The sequence below is a fragment of the Lissotriton vulgaris genome, chromosome 7 (assembly GCF_964263255.1).
Source record: "Lissotriton vulgaris chromosome 7, aLisVul1.2, whole genome shotgun sequence".
NCBI classification, from domain to species: domain Eukaryota; kingdom Metazoa; phylum Chordata; class Amphibia; order Caudata; family Salamandridae; genus Lissotriton; species Lissotriton vulgaris.
The window spans coordinates 1,004,703,574-1,004,717,645 of NC_141695.1; positions in this window are offsets into that span (position 1 = coordinate 1,004,703,574).

The following is a 14,072-nucleotide window of genomic DNA, read 5'->3' on the forward strand; positions in this document are numbered from 1 at the left end:
GGGGTGGGGTCAGAGAGGAGGGGCTTAGGAGGAGCCTAGTCAGATTGGGTGGGGTCAAATAGGAGGAGCCTGGGCAGAATGGGTAGAGTCAGAGAGGAGGGGCTTAGGAGGAGCCTGGGCAGAGGAGGAGGGGTATAGGAGGAGCCTGGGCAGAGGGGGTATAGGAGGAGCCTGGGCAGAGGGGGTGGGGTCAGAGAGGAGGGGCTTAGGAGGAGCCTAGTCAGATTGGGTGGGGTCAAATAGGAGGAGCCTGGGCAGAATGGGTAGAGTCAGAGAGGAGGGGCTTAGGAGGAGCCTGGGCAGAGGGGGTATAGGAGGAGCCTAGTCAGATTGGGTGGGGTCAAATAGGAGGAGCCTGGGCAGAATGGGTGGGGTCAGACAGCAGAGGAGGGGCTTAGGAGGAGCCTAGTCAGATTGGGTGGGGTCAAATAGGAGGAGCCTGGGCAGAATGGGTGGGGTCAGACAGCAGAGGAGGGGCTTAGGAGGAGCCAAGTCAGATTGGGTGGGGTCAAATAGGAGGGGCTTAGGAGGAGCCTGGGCAGAATGGGTGGGGTCAGACAGCAGAGGAGGGGCTTAGGAGGAGCCTAGTCAGATTGGGTGGGGTCAAATAGGAGGAGCCTAGGCAGAATGGGTGAGGTCAGAGAGGAGGGGTATAGGAGGAGCCTGGGCAGAGGGGGTATAGGAGGAGCCTAGTCAGATTGGGTGGGGTCAAATAGGAGGGGGTATAGGAGGAGCCTGGGCAGAATGGGTGGGGCCAGACAGCAGAGGAGGGGCTTAGGAGGAACCTAGTCAGATTGGGTGGGGTCAAATAGGAGGAGCCTGGGCAGAATGGGTGGGGTCAGACAGCAGAGGAGGGGCTTAGGAGGAGCCTAGTCAGATTGGGTGGGGTCAGAGAGGAGGGGTATAGGAGGAGCCTGGGCAGAATGGGTGGAGTCAGAGAGGAGGGGGTATAGGAGGAGCCTGGGCAGAATGGGTATAGGAGGAGCCTAGTCAGATTGGGTGAGGTCAGAGAGGAGGGGTATAGGAGGAGCCTGGGCAGAGGGGTTAAGGAGGAGCCTAGTCAGATTGGGTGGGGTCAGAGAGGAGGGGGTATAGGAGGAGCCTAGTCAGATTGGGTGAGCTCAGAGAGGAGGGGCTGAGGAGGAGCCTGGGCAGAATGGGTGGAGTCAGACAGCAGAGGATTGGTTTAGGAGGAGCTTAGTCAGAATGGGTGGGGTCAGACAGCAGAGGAGGGGCTTAGGAGGAGCCTAGTCAGATTGGGGTCAAATAAGAGGGGTATAGGAGGAGCCTGGGCAGAATGGGTATAGGAGGAGCCTAGTCAGATTGGGTGTGGTCAAATAGGAGGAGCCTGGGCAGAATGGGTGGGGTCAGACAGCAGAGGAGGGGTATAGGAGGAGCCTGGGCAGAGGGGGTGGGGTCAGAGAGGAGGGGTATAGGAGGAGCCTGGGCAGAGGGGGTATAGGAGGAGCCTAGTCAGATTGGGTGGGGTCAAATAGGAGGAGCCTGGGCAGAATGGGTGGAGTCAGAGAGGAGGGGGTATAGGAGGAGCCTGGGCAGAATGGGTGGGGTCAGACAGCAGAGGAGGGGCTTAGGAGGAGCCTAGTCAGATTGGGTGGGGTCAAATAGGAGGAGCCTGGGCAGAATGGGTGGGGTCAGACAGCAGAGGAGGGGCTTAGGAGGAGCCTAGTCAGATTGGGTGGGGTCAAATAGGAGGAGCCTGGGCAGAATGGGTGGGGTCAGACAGCAGAGGAGGGGTATAGGAGGAGCCTGGGCAGAGGGGGTGGGGTCAGAGAGGAGGGGTATAGGAGGAGCCTGGGTAGAGGGGGTATAGGAGGAGCCTGGGCAGAGGGGGTGGGGTCAGAGAGGAGGGGTATAGGAGGAGCCTGGGCAGAGGGGGTATAGGAGGAGCCTAATCAGATTGGGTGGGGTCCAATAGGAGGAGCCTGGGCAGAATGGGTGGGGCCAGACAGCAGAGGAGGGGCTTAGGAGGAGCCTAGTCAGATTGGGTGGGGTCAAATAGGAGGAGCCTGGGCAGAATGGGTGGGGCCAGACAGCAGAGGAGGGGCTTAGGAGGAACCTAGTCAGATTGGGTGGGGTCAAATAGGAGGAGCCTGGGCAGAATGGGTGGGGTCAGACAGCAGAGGAGGGGTATAGGAGGAGCCTGGGCAGAGGGGGTATAGGAGGAGCCTAGTCAGATTGTGTGGGGTCAAATAGGAGGAGCCTGGGTAGAATGGGTGGAGTCAGAGAGGAGGGGGTATAGGAGGAGCCTGGGCAGAATGGGTGGGGTCAGACAGCAGAGGAGGGGCTTAGGAGGAGCCTAGTCAGATTGGGTGGGGTCAGAGAGGTGGGGTATAGGAGGAGCCTGGGGAGAATGGGTGGGGTCAGACAGCAGAGGAGGGGTATAGGAGGAGCCTGGGCAGAGGGGGTGGGGTCAGAGAGGAGGGGTATAGGAGGAGCCTGGGCAGAGGGGGTATAGGAGGAGCCTGGGCAGAGGGGTGGGGTCAGACAGCAGAGGAGGGGTATAGGAGGAGCCTGGGCAGAGGGGGTGGGGTCAGAGAGGAGGGGTATAGGAGGAGCCTGGGCAGAGGGGGTATAGGAGGAGCCTGGGCAGAATGGGTGGGGTCAGACAGCAGAGGAGGGGCTTAGGAGGAGCCTAGTCAGATTGGGTGGGGTCAAATAGGAGGAGCCTAGTCAGATTGGGTGGGGTCAGAGAGGAGGGGCTTAGGAGGAGCCTAGGGGCTTAGGAGGAGCCTAGTCAGATTGGGTGGTGTCAGAGAGGAGGGGCTTAGGAGGAGCCTAGGGGCTTAGGAGGAGCCTAGTCAGATTGGGTGGTGTCAGAGAGGAGGGGTATAGGAGGAGCCTGGGCAGAATGGGTGGGGTCAGACAGCAGATGAGGGACTTAGGAGGAGCCTGGGCAGAATGGGTTGGGTCAGACAGCAGAGGAGGGGCTTAGGAGGAGCCTAGTCAGATTGGGTGGGGTCAAATAGGAGGAGCCTGGGCAGAATGGGTGAGGTCAGAGAGGAGGGGTATAGGAGGAGCCTGGGCAGAATGGGTGGGGTCAGAGGGGTATGGGAGGAGCCTGGGCAGAATGGGTGGAGTCAGAGAGGAGGGGTATAGGAGGAGCCTGGGCAGAGGGGGTATAGGAGGAGCCTGGGCAGAGGGGGTATAGGAGGAGCCTAGTCAGATTGGGTGGGGTCAAATAGGAGGAGCCTGGGCAGAATGGGTGGGGTCAGACAGCAGAGGAGGGGCTTAGGAGGAGCCTAGTCAGATTGGGTGGGGTCAAATAGGAGGAGCCTGGGCAGAATGGGTGGGGTCAGACAGCAGAGGAGGGGTATAGGAGGAGCCTGGGCAGAGGGGGTTAGGTCAGAGAGAAGGGGTATAGGAGGAGCCTGGGCAGAGGGGGTATAGGAGGAGCCTGGGCAGAGGGGGTGGGGTCAGAGAGGAGGGGCTTAGGAGGAGCCTAGTCAGATTGGGTGGGGTCAGAGAGGAGGAGCCTAGTCAGAATGGGTGGGGTCAAATAGGAGGGGTATAGGAGGAGCCTGGGCAGAATGGGTGGGGTCAGAGGGGTATGGGAGGAGCCTGGGCAGAATGGGTGGAGTCAGAGAGGAGGGGGTATAGGAGGAGCCTGGGCAGAATGGGTGGGGTCAGACAGCAGAGGAGGGGCTTAGGAGGAGCCTGGGCAGAATGGGTGGGGTCAGACAGCAGAGGAGGGGCTTAGGAGGAGCCTGGGCAGATTGGGTGGGGTCAGAGAGGAGGAGCCTAGTCAGAATGGGTGGAGTCAGAGAGGAGGGGGTATAGGAGGAGCCTGGGCAGATTGGGTGGGGTCAGAGAGGAGATGCTTAGGCGGAGCCTGGGCAGAATGGGTGGGGTCAGACAGCAGAGGAGGGGCTTAGGAGGAGCCTAGTCAGATTGGGTGGGGTCAAATAGGAGGAGCCTAGTCAGATTGGGTGGGGTCAGAGAGGAGGGGCTTAGGAGGAGCCTAGGGGCTTAGGAGGAGCCTAGTCAGATTGGGTGGTGTCAGAGAGGAGGGGTATAGGAGGAGCCTGGGCAGAATGGGTGGGGTCAGACAGCAGATGAGGGACTTAGGAGGAGCCTGGGCAGAATGGGTTGGGTCAGACAGCAGAGGAGGGGCTTAGGAGGAGCCTAGTCAGATTGGGTGGGGTCAAATAGGAGGAGCCTGGGCAGAATGGGTGAGGTCAGAGAGGAGGGGTATAGGAGGAGCCTGGGCAGAGGGGGTATAGGAGGAGCCTAGTCAGATTGGGTGGAGTCAAATAGGAGGGGGTATAGGAGGAGCCTGGGCAGAATGGGTGGGGTCAGACAGCAGAGGAGGGGCTTAGGAGGAGCCAAGTCAGATTGGGTGGGGTCAAATAGGAGGGGTATAGGAGGAGCCTGGGCAGAATGGGTGGGGTCAGAGGGGTATGGGAGGAGCCTGGGCAGAATTGGTGGGGTCAAAGAGGTGGGGTATAGGAGGAGCCTGGGCAGAATGGGTGGGGTCCGACAGCAGAGGAGGGGCTTAGGAGGAGCCTAGTCAGATTGGGTGGGGTCAAATAGGAGGAGCCTGGGCAGAATGGGTGGGGTCAGACAGCAGAGGAGGGGCTTAGGAGGAGCCAAGTCAGATTGGGTGGGGTCAAATAGGAGGGGTATAGGAGGAGCCTGGGCAGAATGGGTGGGGTCAGAGGGGTATGGGAGGAGCCTGGGCAGAATGGGTGGAGTCAGAGAGGAGGGGGTATAGGAGAAGCCTGGGCAGAATGGGTGGGGTCAGACAGCAGAGGAGGGGCTTAGGAGGAGCCTGGGCAGAATGGGTGGGGTCAGAGAGGAGATGCTTAGGCGGAGCCTGGGCAGAATGGGTGGGGTCAGACAGCAGAGGAGGGGCTTAGGAGGAGCCTAGTCAGATTGGGTGGGGTCAAATAGGAGGAGCCTAGTCAGAATGGGTGGAGTCAGAGAGGAGGGGGTATAGGAGGAGCCTAGTCAGATTGGGTGGGGTCAGAGAGGAGGGGTTTAGGAGGAGCCTAGGGGCTTAGGAGGAGCCTAGTCAGATTGGGTGGGGTCAGAGAGGAGGGGTATAGGAGGAGCCTGGGCAGAATGGGTGGGGTCAGACAGCAGATGAGGGGCTTAGGAGGAGCCTGGGCAGAATTGGTGGGGTCAGAGAGGAGGGGCTTAGGAGGAGCCTGGGCAGAATGGGTGGGGTCAGACAGCAGAGGAGGGGCTTAGGAGGAGCCTAGTCAGATTGGGTGGGGTCAAATAGGAGGAGCCTGGGCAGAATGGGTGAGGTCAGAGAGGAGGGGTATAGGAGGAGCCTGGGCAGAGGGGGTATAGGAGGAGCCTAGTCAGATTGGGTGGGGTCAAATAGGAGGGGGTATAGGAGGAGCCTGGGCTGAATGGGTGGGGCCAGACAGCAGAGGAGGGGCTTAGGAGGAACCTAGTCAGATTGGGTGGGGTCAAATAGGAGGAGCCTGGGCAGAATGGGTGGGGTCAGACAGCAGAGGAGGGGCTTAGGAGGAGCCTAGTCAGATTGGGTGGGGTCAGAGAGGAGGGGTATAGGAGGAGCCTGGGCAGAATGGGTGGAGTCAGAGAGGAGGGGGTATAGGAGGAGCCTGGGCAGAATGGGTATAGGAGGAGCCTAGTCAGATTGGGTGAGGTCAGAGAGGAGGGGTATAGGAGGAGCCTGGGCAGAGGGGCTTAGGAGGAGCCTGGGCAGAATGGGTGGGGTCAGACAGCAGAGGATGGGTTTAGGAGGAGCTTAGTCAGAATGGGTGGGGTCAGACAGCAGAGGAGGGGCTTAGGAGGAGCCTAGTCAGATTGGGGTCAAATAAGAGGGGTATAGGAGGAGCCTGGGCAGAATGGGTATAGGAGGAGCCTAGTCAGATTGGGTGTGGTCAAATAGGAGGAGCCTGGGCAGAATGGGTGGGGTCAGACAGCAGAGGAGGGGTATAGGAGGAGCCTGGGCAGAGGGGGTGGGGTCAGAGAGGAGGGGTATAGGAGGAGCCTGGGCAGAGGGGGTATAGGAGGAGCCTAGTCAGATTGGGTGGGGTCAAATAGGAGGAGCCTGGGCAGAATGGGTGGAGTCAGAGAGGAGGGGGTATAGGAGGAGCCTGGGCAGAATGGGTGGGGTCAGACAGCAGAGGAGGGGCTTAGGAGGAGCCTAGTCAGATTGGGTGGGGTCAAATAGGAGGAGCCTGGGCAGAATGGGTGGGGTCAGACAGCAGAGGAGGGGCTTAGGAGGAGCCTAGTCAGATTGGGTGGGGTCAAATAGGAGGAGCCTGGGCAGAATGGGTGGGGTCAGACAGCAGAGGAGGGGTATAGGAGGAGCCTGGGCAGAGGGGGTGGGGTCAGAGAGGAGGGGTATAGGAGGAGCCTGGGTAGAGGGGGTATAGGAGGAGCCTGGGCAGAGGGGGTGGGGTCAGAGAGGAGGGGTATAGGAGGAGCCTGGGCAGAGGGGGTATAGGAGGAGCCTAATCAGATTGGGTGGGGTCCAATAGGAGGAGCCTGGGCAGAATGGGTGGGGCCAGACAGCAGAGGAGGGGCTTAGGAGGAGCCTAGTCAGATTGGGTGGGGTCAAATAGGAGGAGCCTGGGCAGAATGGGTGGGGCCAGACAGCAGAGGAGGGGCTTAGGAGGAACCTAGTCAGATTGGGTGGGGTCAAATAGGAGGAGCCTGGGCAGAATGGGTGGGGTCAGACAGCAGAGGAGGGGTATAGGAGGAGCCTGGGCAGAGGGGGTATAGGAGGAGCCTAGTCAGATTGTGTGGGGTCAAATAGGAGGAGCCTGGGTAGAATGGGTGGAGTCAGAGAGGAGGGGGTATAGGAGGAGCCTGGGCAGAATGGGTGGGGTCAGACAGCAGAGGAGGGGCTTAGGAGGAGCCTAGTCAGATTGGGTGGGGTCAGAGAGGTGGGGTATAGGAGGAGCCTGGGGAGAATGGGTGGGGTCAGACAGCAGAGGAGGGGTATAGGAGGAGCCTGGGCAGAGGGGGTGGGGTCAGAGAGGAGGGGTATAGGAGGAGCCTGGGCAGAGGGGGTATAGGGGGAGCCTGGGCAGAGGGGTGGGGTCAGACAGCAGAGGAGGGGTATAGGAGGAGCCTGGGCAGAGGGGGTGGGGTCAGAGAGGAGGGGTATAGGAGGAGCCTGGGCAGAGGGGGTATAGGAGGAGCCTGGGCAGAATGGGTGGGGTCAGACAGCAGAGGAGGGGCTTAGGAGGAGCCTAGTCAGATTGGGTGGGGTCAAATAGGAGGAGCCTAGTCAGATTGGGTGGGGTCAGAGAGGAGGGGCTTAGGAGGAGCCTAGGGGCTTAGGAGGAGCCTAGTCAGATTGGGTGGTGTCAGAGAGGAGGGGCTTAGGAGGAGCCTAGGGGCTTAGGAGGAGCCTAGTCAGATTGGGTGGTGTCAGAGAGGAGGGGTATAGGAGGAGCCTGGGCAGAATGGGTGGGGTCAGACAGCAGATGAGGGACTTAGGAGGAGCCTGGGCAGAATGGGTTGGGTCAGACAGCAGAGGAGGGGCTTAGGAGGAGCCTAGTCAGATTGGGTGGGGTCAAATAGGAGGAGCCTGGGCAGAATGGGTGAGGTCAGAGAGGAGGGGTATAGGAGGAGCCTGGGCAGAATGGGTGGGGTCAGAGGGGTATGGGAGGAGCCTGGGCAGAATGGGTGGAGTCAGAGAGGAGGGGTATAGGAGGAGCCTGGGCAGAGGGGGTATAGGAGGAGCCTGGGCAGAGGGGGTATAGGAGGAGCCTAGTCAGATTGGGTGGGGTCAAATAGGAGGAGCCTGGGCAGAATGGGTGGGGTCAGACAGCAGAGGAGGGGCTTAGGAGGAGCCTAGTCAGATTGGGTGGGGTCAAATAGGAGGAGCCTGGGCAGAATGGGTGGGGTCAGACAGCAGAGGAGGGGTATAGGAGGAGCCTGGGCAGAGGGGGTTAGGTCAGAGAGAAGGGGTATAGGAGGAGCCTGGGCAGAGGGGGTATAGGAGGAGCCTGGGCAGAGGGGGTGGGGTCAGAGAGGAGGGGCTTAGGAGGAGCCTAGTCAGATTGGGTGGGGTCAGAGAGGAGGAGCCTAGTCAGAATGGGTGGGGTCAAATAGGAGGGGTATAGGAGGAGCCTGGGCAGAATGGGTGGGGTCAGAGGGGTATGGGAGGAGCCTGGGCAGAATGGGTGGAGTCAGAGAGGAGGGGGTATAGGAGGAGCCTGGGCAGAATGGGTGGGGTCAGACAGCAGAGGAGGGGCTTAGGAGGAGCCTGGGCAGAATGGGTGGGGTCAGACAGCAGAGGAGGGGCTTAGGAGGAGCCTGGGCAGATTGGGTGGGGTCAGAGAGGAGGAGCCTAGTCAGAATGGGTGGAGTCAGAGAGGAGGGGGTATAGGAGGAGCCTGGGCAGATTGGGTGGGGTCAGAGAGGAGATGCTTAGGCGGAGCCTGGGCAGAATGGGTGGGGTCAGACAGCAGAGGAGGGGCTTAGGAGGAGCCTAGTCAGATTGGGTGGGGTCAAATAGGAGGAGCCTAGTCAGATTGGGTGGGGTCAGAGAGGAGGGGCTTAGGAGGAGCCTAGGGGCTTAGGAGGAGCCTAGTCAGATTGGGTGGTGTCAGAGAGGAGGGGTATAGGAGGAGCCTGGGCAGAATGGGTGGGGTCAGACAGCAGATGAGGGACTTAGGAGGAGCCTGGGCAGAATGGGTTGGGTCAGACAGCAGAGGAGGGGCTTAGGAGGAGCCTAGTCAGATTGGGTGGGGTCAAATAGGAGGAGCCTGGGCAGAATGGGTGAGGTCAGAGAGGAGGGGTATAGGAGGAGCCTGGGCAGAGGGGGTATAGGAGGAGCCTAGTCAGATTGGGTGGAGTCAAATAGGAGGGGGTATAGGAGGAGCCTGGGCAGAATGGGTGGGGTCAGACAGCAGAGGAGGGGCTTAGGAGGAGCCAAGTCAGATTGGGTGGGGTCAAATAGGAGGGGTATAGGAGGAGCCTGGGCAGAATGGGTGGGGTCAGAGGGGTATGGGAGGAGCCTGGGCAGAATTGGTGGGGTCAAAGAGGTGGGGTATAGGAGGAGCCTGGGCAGAATGGGTGGGGTCCGACAGCAGAGGAGGGGCTTAGGAGGAGCCTAGTCAGATTGGGTGGGGTCAAATAGGAGGAGCCTGGGCAGAATGGGTGGGGTCAGACAGCAGAGGAGGGGCTTAGGAGGAGCCAAGTCAGATTGGGTGGGGTCAAATAGGAGGGGTATAGGAGGAGCCTGGGCAGAATGGGTGGGGTCAGAGGGGTATGGGAGGAGCCTGGGCAGAATGGGTGGAGTCAGAGAGGAGGGGGTATAGGAGAAGCCTGGGCAGAATGGGTGGGGTCAGACAGCAGAGGAGGGGCTTAGGAGGAGCCTGGGCAGAATGGGTGGGGTCAGAGAGGAGATGCTTAGGCGGAGCCTGGGCAGAATGGGTGGGGTCAGACAGCAGAGGAGGGGCTTAGGAGGAGCCTAGTCAGATTGGGTGGGGTCAAATAGGAGGAGCCTAGTCAGAATGGGTGGAGTCAGAGAGGAGGGGGTATAGGAGGAGCCTAGTCAGATTGGGTGGGGTCAGAGAGGAGGGGCTTAGGAGGAGCCTAGGGGCTTAGGAGGAGCCTAGTCAGATTGGGTGGGGTCAGAGAGGAGGGGTATAGGAGGAGCCTGGGCAGAATGGGTGGGGTCAGACAGCAGATGAGGGGCTTAGGAGGAGCCTGGGCAGAATTGGTGGGGTCAGAGAGGAGGGGCTTAGGAGGAGCCTGGGCAGAATGGGTGGGGTCAGACAGCAGAGGAGGGGCTTAGGAGGAGCCTAGTCAGATTGGGTGGGGTCAAATAGGAGGAGCCTGGGCAGAATGGGTGAGGTCAGAGAGGAGGGGTATAGGAGGAGCCTGGGCAGAGGGGGTATAGGAGGAGCCTAGTCAGATTGGGTGGGGTCAAATAGGAGGGGGTATAGGAGGAGCCTGGGCAGAATGGGTGGGGCCAGACAGCAGAGGAGGGGCTTAGGAGGAACCTAGTCAGATTGGGTGGGGTCAAATAGGAGGAGCCTGGGCAGAATGGGTGGGGTCAGACAGCAGAGGAGGGGCTTAGGAGGAGCCTGGGCAGAATGGGTGGGGTCAGAGAGGAGTATCTTAGGCGGAGCCTGGGCAGAATGGGTGGGGTCAGACAGCAGAGGAGGGGCTTAGGAGGAGCCTAGTCAGATTGGGTGGGGTCAAATAGGAGGAGCCTAGTCAGAATGGGTGGAGTCAGAGAGGAGGGGGTATACGGGGAGCCTAGTCAGATTGGGTGGGGTCAGAGAGGAGGGGCTTAGGAGGAGCCTGGGCAGAATGGGTGGGGGTCAGACAGCAGAGGAGGGGCTTAGGAGGAGCCTAGGGGCTTAGGAGGAGCCTAGTCAGATTGGGTGGGGTCAAATAGGAGGAGCCTGGGCAGAATGGGTGGGGTCAGACAGCAGAGGAGGGGCTTAGGAGGAGCCAAGTCAGATTGGGTGGGGTCAAATAGGAGGAGCCTGGGCAGAATGGGTGGAGTCAGAGAGGTGGGGCTTAGGAGGAGCCTGGGCAGAATGGGTGGGGTCAGAGAGGAGGGGCTTAGGCGGAGCCTGGGCAGAATGGGTGGGGGTCAGACAGCAGAGGAGGGGCTTAGGAGGAGCCTAGGGGCTTAGGAGGAGCCTAGTCAGATTGGGTGGGGTCAAATAGGAGGAGCCTGGGCAGAATGGGTGGGGTCAGAGGGGTATGGGAGGAGCCTGGGTAGAATGGGTGGAGTCAGAGAGGAGGGGGTATAGGAGGAGCCTGGGCAGAGGGGGGTGTAGGAGGAGCCTAGTCAGATTGGGTGGGGTCAATAGGAGGAGCCTGGGCAGAATGAGTGGGGTCAGAGGGGTATGGGAGGAGCCTGGGTAGAATGGGTGGAGTCAGAGAGGAGGGGGTATAGGAGGAGCCTGGCAGAGGGGGGTGTAGGAGGAGCCTAGTCAGATTGGGTGGGGTCAAATAGGAGGAGCCTGGGCACAATGGGAAGGGTCAGAGGGGTATGGGAGGAGCCTGGGTAGAATGGGTGGAGTCAGAGAGGAGGGGGTATAGGAGGAGCCTAGTCAGAGGGGGTGGGGTCAGAGAGGAGGGGCTTAGGAGGAGCCTAGTCAGATTGGGTGGGGTCAAATAGGAGGAGCCTGGGCAGAATGGGTGGAGTCAGAGAGGTGGGGCTTAGGCGGAGCCTGGGCAGAATGGGTGGGGGTCAGACAGCAGAGGAGGGGCTTAGGAGGAGCCTGGGCAGAGGGGGTATAGGAGGAGCCTAGTCAGATTGGGTGGGGTCAAATAGGAGGAGCCTGGGCAGAATGGGTGGGGTCAGACAGCAGAGGAGGGGCTTAGGAGGAGCCAAGTCAGATTGGGTGGGGTCAAATAGGAGGAGCCTGGGCAGAATGGGTGGAGTCAGAGAGGTGGGGCTTAGGAGGAGCCTGGGCAGAATGGGTGGGGTCAGAGAGGAGGGGCTTAGGCGGAGCCTGGGCAGAATGGGTGGGGGTCAGACAGCAGAGGAGGGGCTTAGGAGGAGCCTGGGCAGAGGGGGTATAGGAGGAGCCTAGTCAGATTGGGTGGGGTCAAATAGGAGGAGCCTGGGCAGAATGGGTGGGGTCAGACAGCAGAGGAGGGGCTTAGGAGGAGCCAAGTCAGATTGGGTGGGGTCAAATAGGAGGGGTATAGGAGGAGCCTGGGCAGAATGGGTGGGGTCAGAGGGGTATGGGAGGAGCCTGGGCAGAATGGGTGGAGTCAGAGAGGAGGGGGTATAGGAGGATCCTGGGCAGAATGGGTGGGGTCAGACAGCAGAGGAGGGGCTTAGGAGGAGCCTGGGCAGAATGGGTGGGGTCAGACAGCAGAGGAGGGGCTTAGGAGGAGCCTGGGCAGAATGGGTGGGGTCAGAGAGGAGATGCTTAGGCAGAGCCTGGGCAGTATGGGTGGGGTCAGACAGCAGAGGAGGGGCTTAGGAGGAGCCTAGTCAGATTGGGTGGGGTCAAATAGGAGGAGCCTAGTCAGAATGGGTGGAGTCAGAGAGGAGGGGGTATAGGAGGAGCCTAGTCAGATTGGGTGGGGTCAGAGAGGAGGGGCTTAGGAGGAGCCTAGGGGCTTAGGAGGAGCCTAGTCAGATTGGGTGGGGTCAGAGAGGAGGGGTATAGGAGGAGCCTGGGCAGAATGGGTGGGGTCAGACAGCAGATGAGGGGCTTAGGAGGAGCCTGGGCAGAATTGGTGGGGTCAGAGAGGAGGGGCTTAGGAGGAGCCTGGGCAGAATGGGTGGGGTCAGACAGCAGAGGAGGGGCTTAGGAGGAGCCTAGTCAGATTGGGTGGGGTCAAATAGGAGGAGCCTGGGCAGAATGGGTGAGGTCAGAGAGGAGGGGTATAGGAGGAGCCTAGTCAGATTGGGTGGGGTCAAATAGGAGGGGGTATAGGAGGAGCCTGGGCAGAATGGGTGGGGCCAGACAGCAGAGGAGGGGCTTAGGAGGAACCTAGTCAGATTGGGTGGGGTCAAATAGGAGGAGCCTGGGCAGAATGGGTGGGGTCAGACAGCAGAGGAGGGGCTTAGGAGGAGCCTGGGCAGAATGGGTGGGGTCAGAGAGGAGTATCTTAGGCGGAGCCTGGGCAGAATGGGTGGGGTCAGACAGCAGAGGAGGGGCTTAGGAGGAGCCTAGTCAGATTGGGTGGGGTCAAATAGGAGGAGCCTAGTCAGAATGGGTGGAGTCAGAGAGGAGGGGGTATAGGAGGAGCCTAGTCAGATTGGGTGGGGTCAGAGAGGAGGGGCTTAGGAGGAGCCTAGGGGCTTAGGAGGAGCCTAGTCAGATTGGGTGGGGTCAGAGAGGAGGGGTATAGGAGGAGCCTGGGCAGAATGGGTGGGGTCAGACAGCAGAGGAGGGGCTTAGGAGGAGCCTGGGCAGAATTGGTGGGGTCAGAGAGGAGGGGCTTAGGAGGAGCCTGGGCAGAATGGGTGGGGTCAGACAGCAGAGGAGGGGCTTAGGAGGAGCCTAGTCAGATTGGGTGGGGTCAAATAGGAGGAGCCTGGGCAGAATGGGTGAGGTCAGAGAGGAGGGGTATAGGAGGAGCCTAGTCAGATTGGGTGGGGTCAAATAGGAGGGGGTATAGGAGGAGCCTGGGCAGAATGGGTGGGGCCAGACAGCAGAGGAGGGGCTTAGGGGCTTAGGAGGAGCCTAGTCAGATTGGGTGGGGTCAGAGAGGAGGGGTATAGGAGGAGCCTGGCAGAGGGGGGGTGTAGGAGGAGCCTAGTCAGATTGGGTGGGGTCAAATAGGAGGAGCCTGGGCAGAATGGGAGGAGCCTGGGTAGAATGGGTGGAGTCAGAGAGGAGCGGGTATAGGAGGAGCCTGGCAGAGGGGGCTTAGGAGGAGCCTAGTCAGATTGGGTGGGGTCAAATAGGAGGAGCCTGGGCAGAATGGGTGGGGTCAGAGGGGTATGGGAGGAGCCTGGGTAGAATGGGTGGAGTCAGAGAGGAGGGGGTATAGGAGGAGCCTGGCAGAGGGGGGTGTAGGAGGAGCCTAGTCAGATTGGGTGGGGTCAAATAGGAGGAGCCTGGGCACAATGGGAGGGGTCAGAGGGGTATGGGAGGAGCCTAGTCAGAGGGGGTGGGGTCAGAGAGGAGGGGCTTAGGAGGAGCCTAGTCAGATTGGGTGGGGTCAAATAGGAGGAGCCTGGGCAGAATGGGTGGAGTCAGAGAGGTGGGGCTTAGGAGGAGCCTGGGCAGAATGGGTGGGGTCAGAGAGGAGGGGCTTAGGCGGAGCCTGGGCAGAATGGGTGGGGGTCAGACAGCAGAGGAGGGGCTTAGGAGGAGCCTGGGCAGAGGGGGTATAGGAGGAGCCTAGTCAGATTGGGTGGGGTCAGAGAGGTGGGGTATAGGAGGAGCCTGGGCAGAATGGGTGGGGTCAAATAGGAGGAGCCTGGGCAGAATGGGTGGAGTCAGAGAGGTGGGGCTTAGGAGGAGCCTGGGCAGAATGGGTGGGGTCAGAGAGGAGGGGCTTAGGCGGAGCCTGGGCAGAATGGGTGGGGGTCAGACAGCAGAGGAGGGGCTTAGGAGGAGCCTGGGCAGAGGGGGTATAGGAGGAGCCTAGTCAGATTGGGTGGGGTCAGAGAGGAGGGGTAT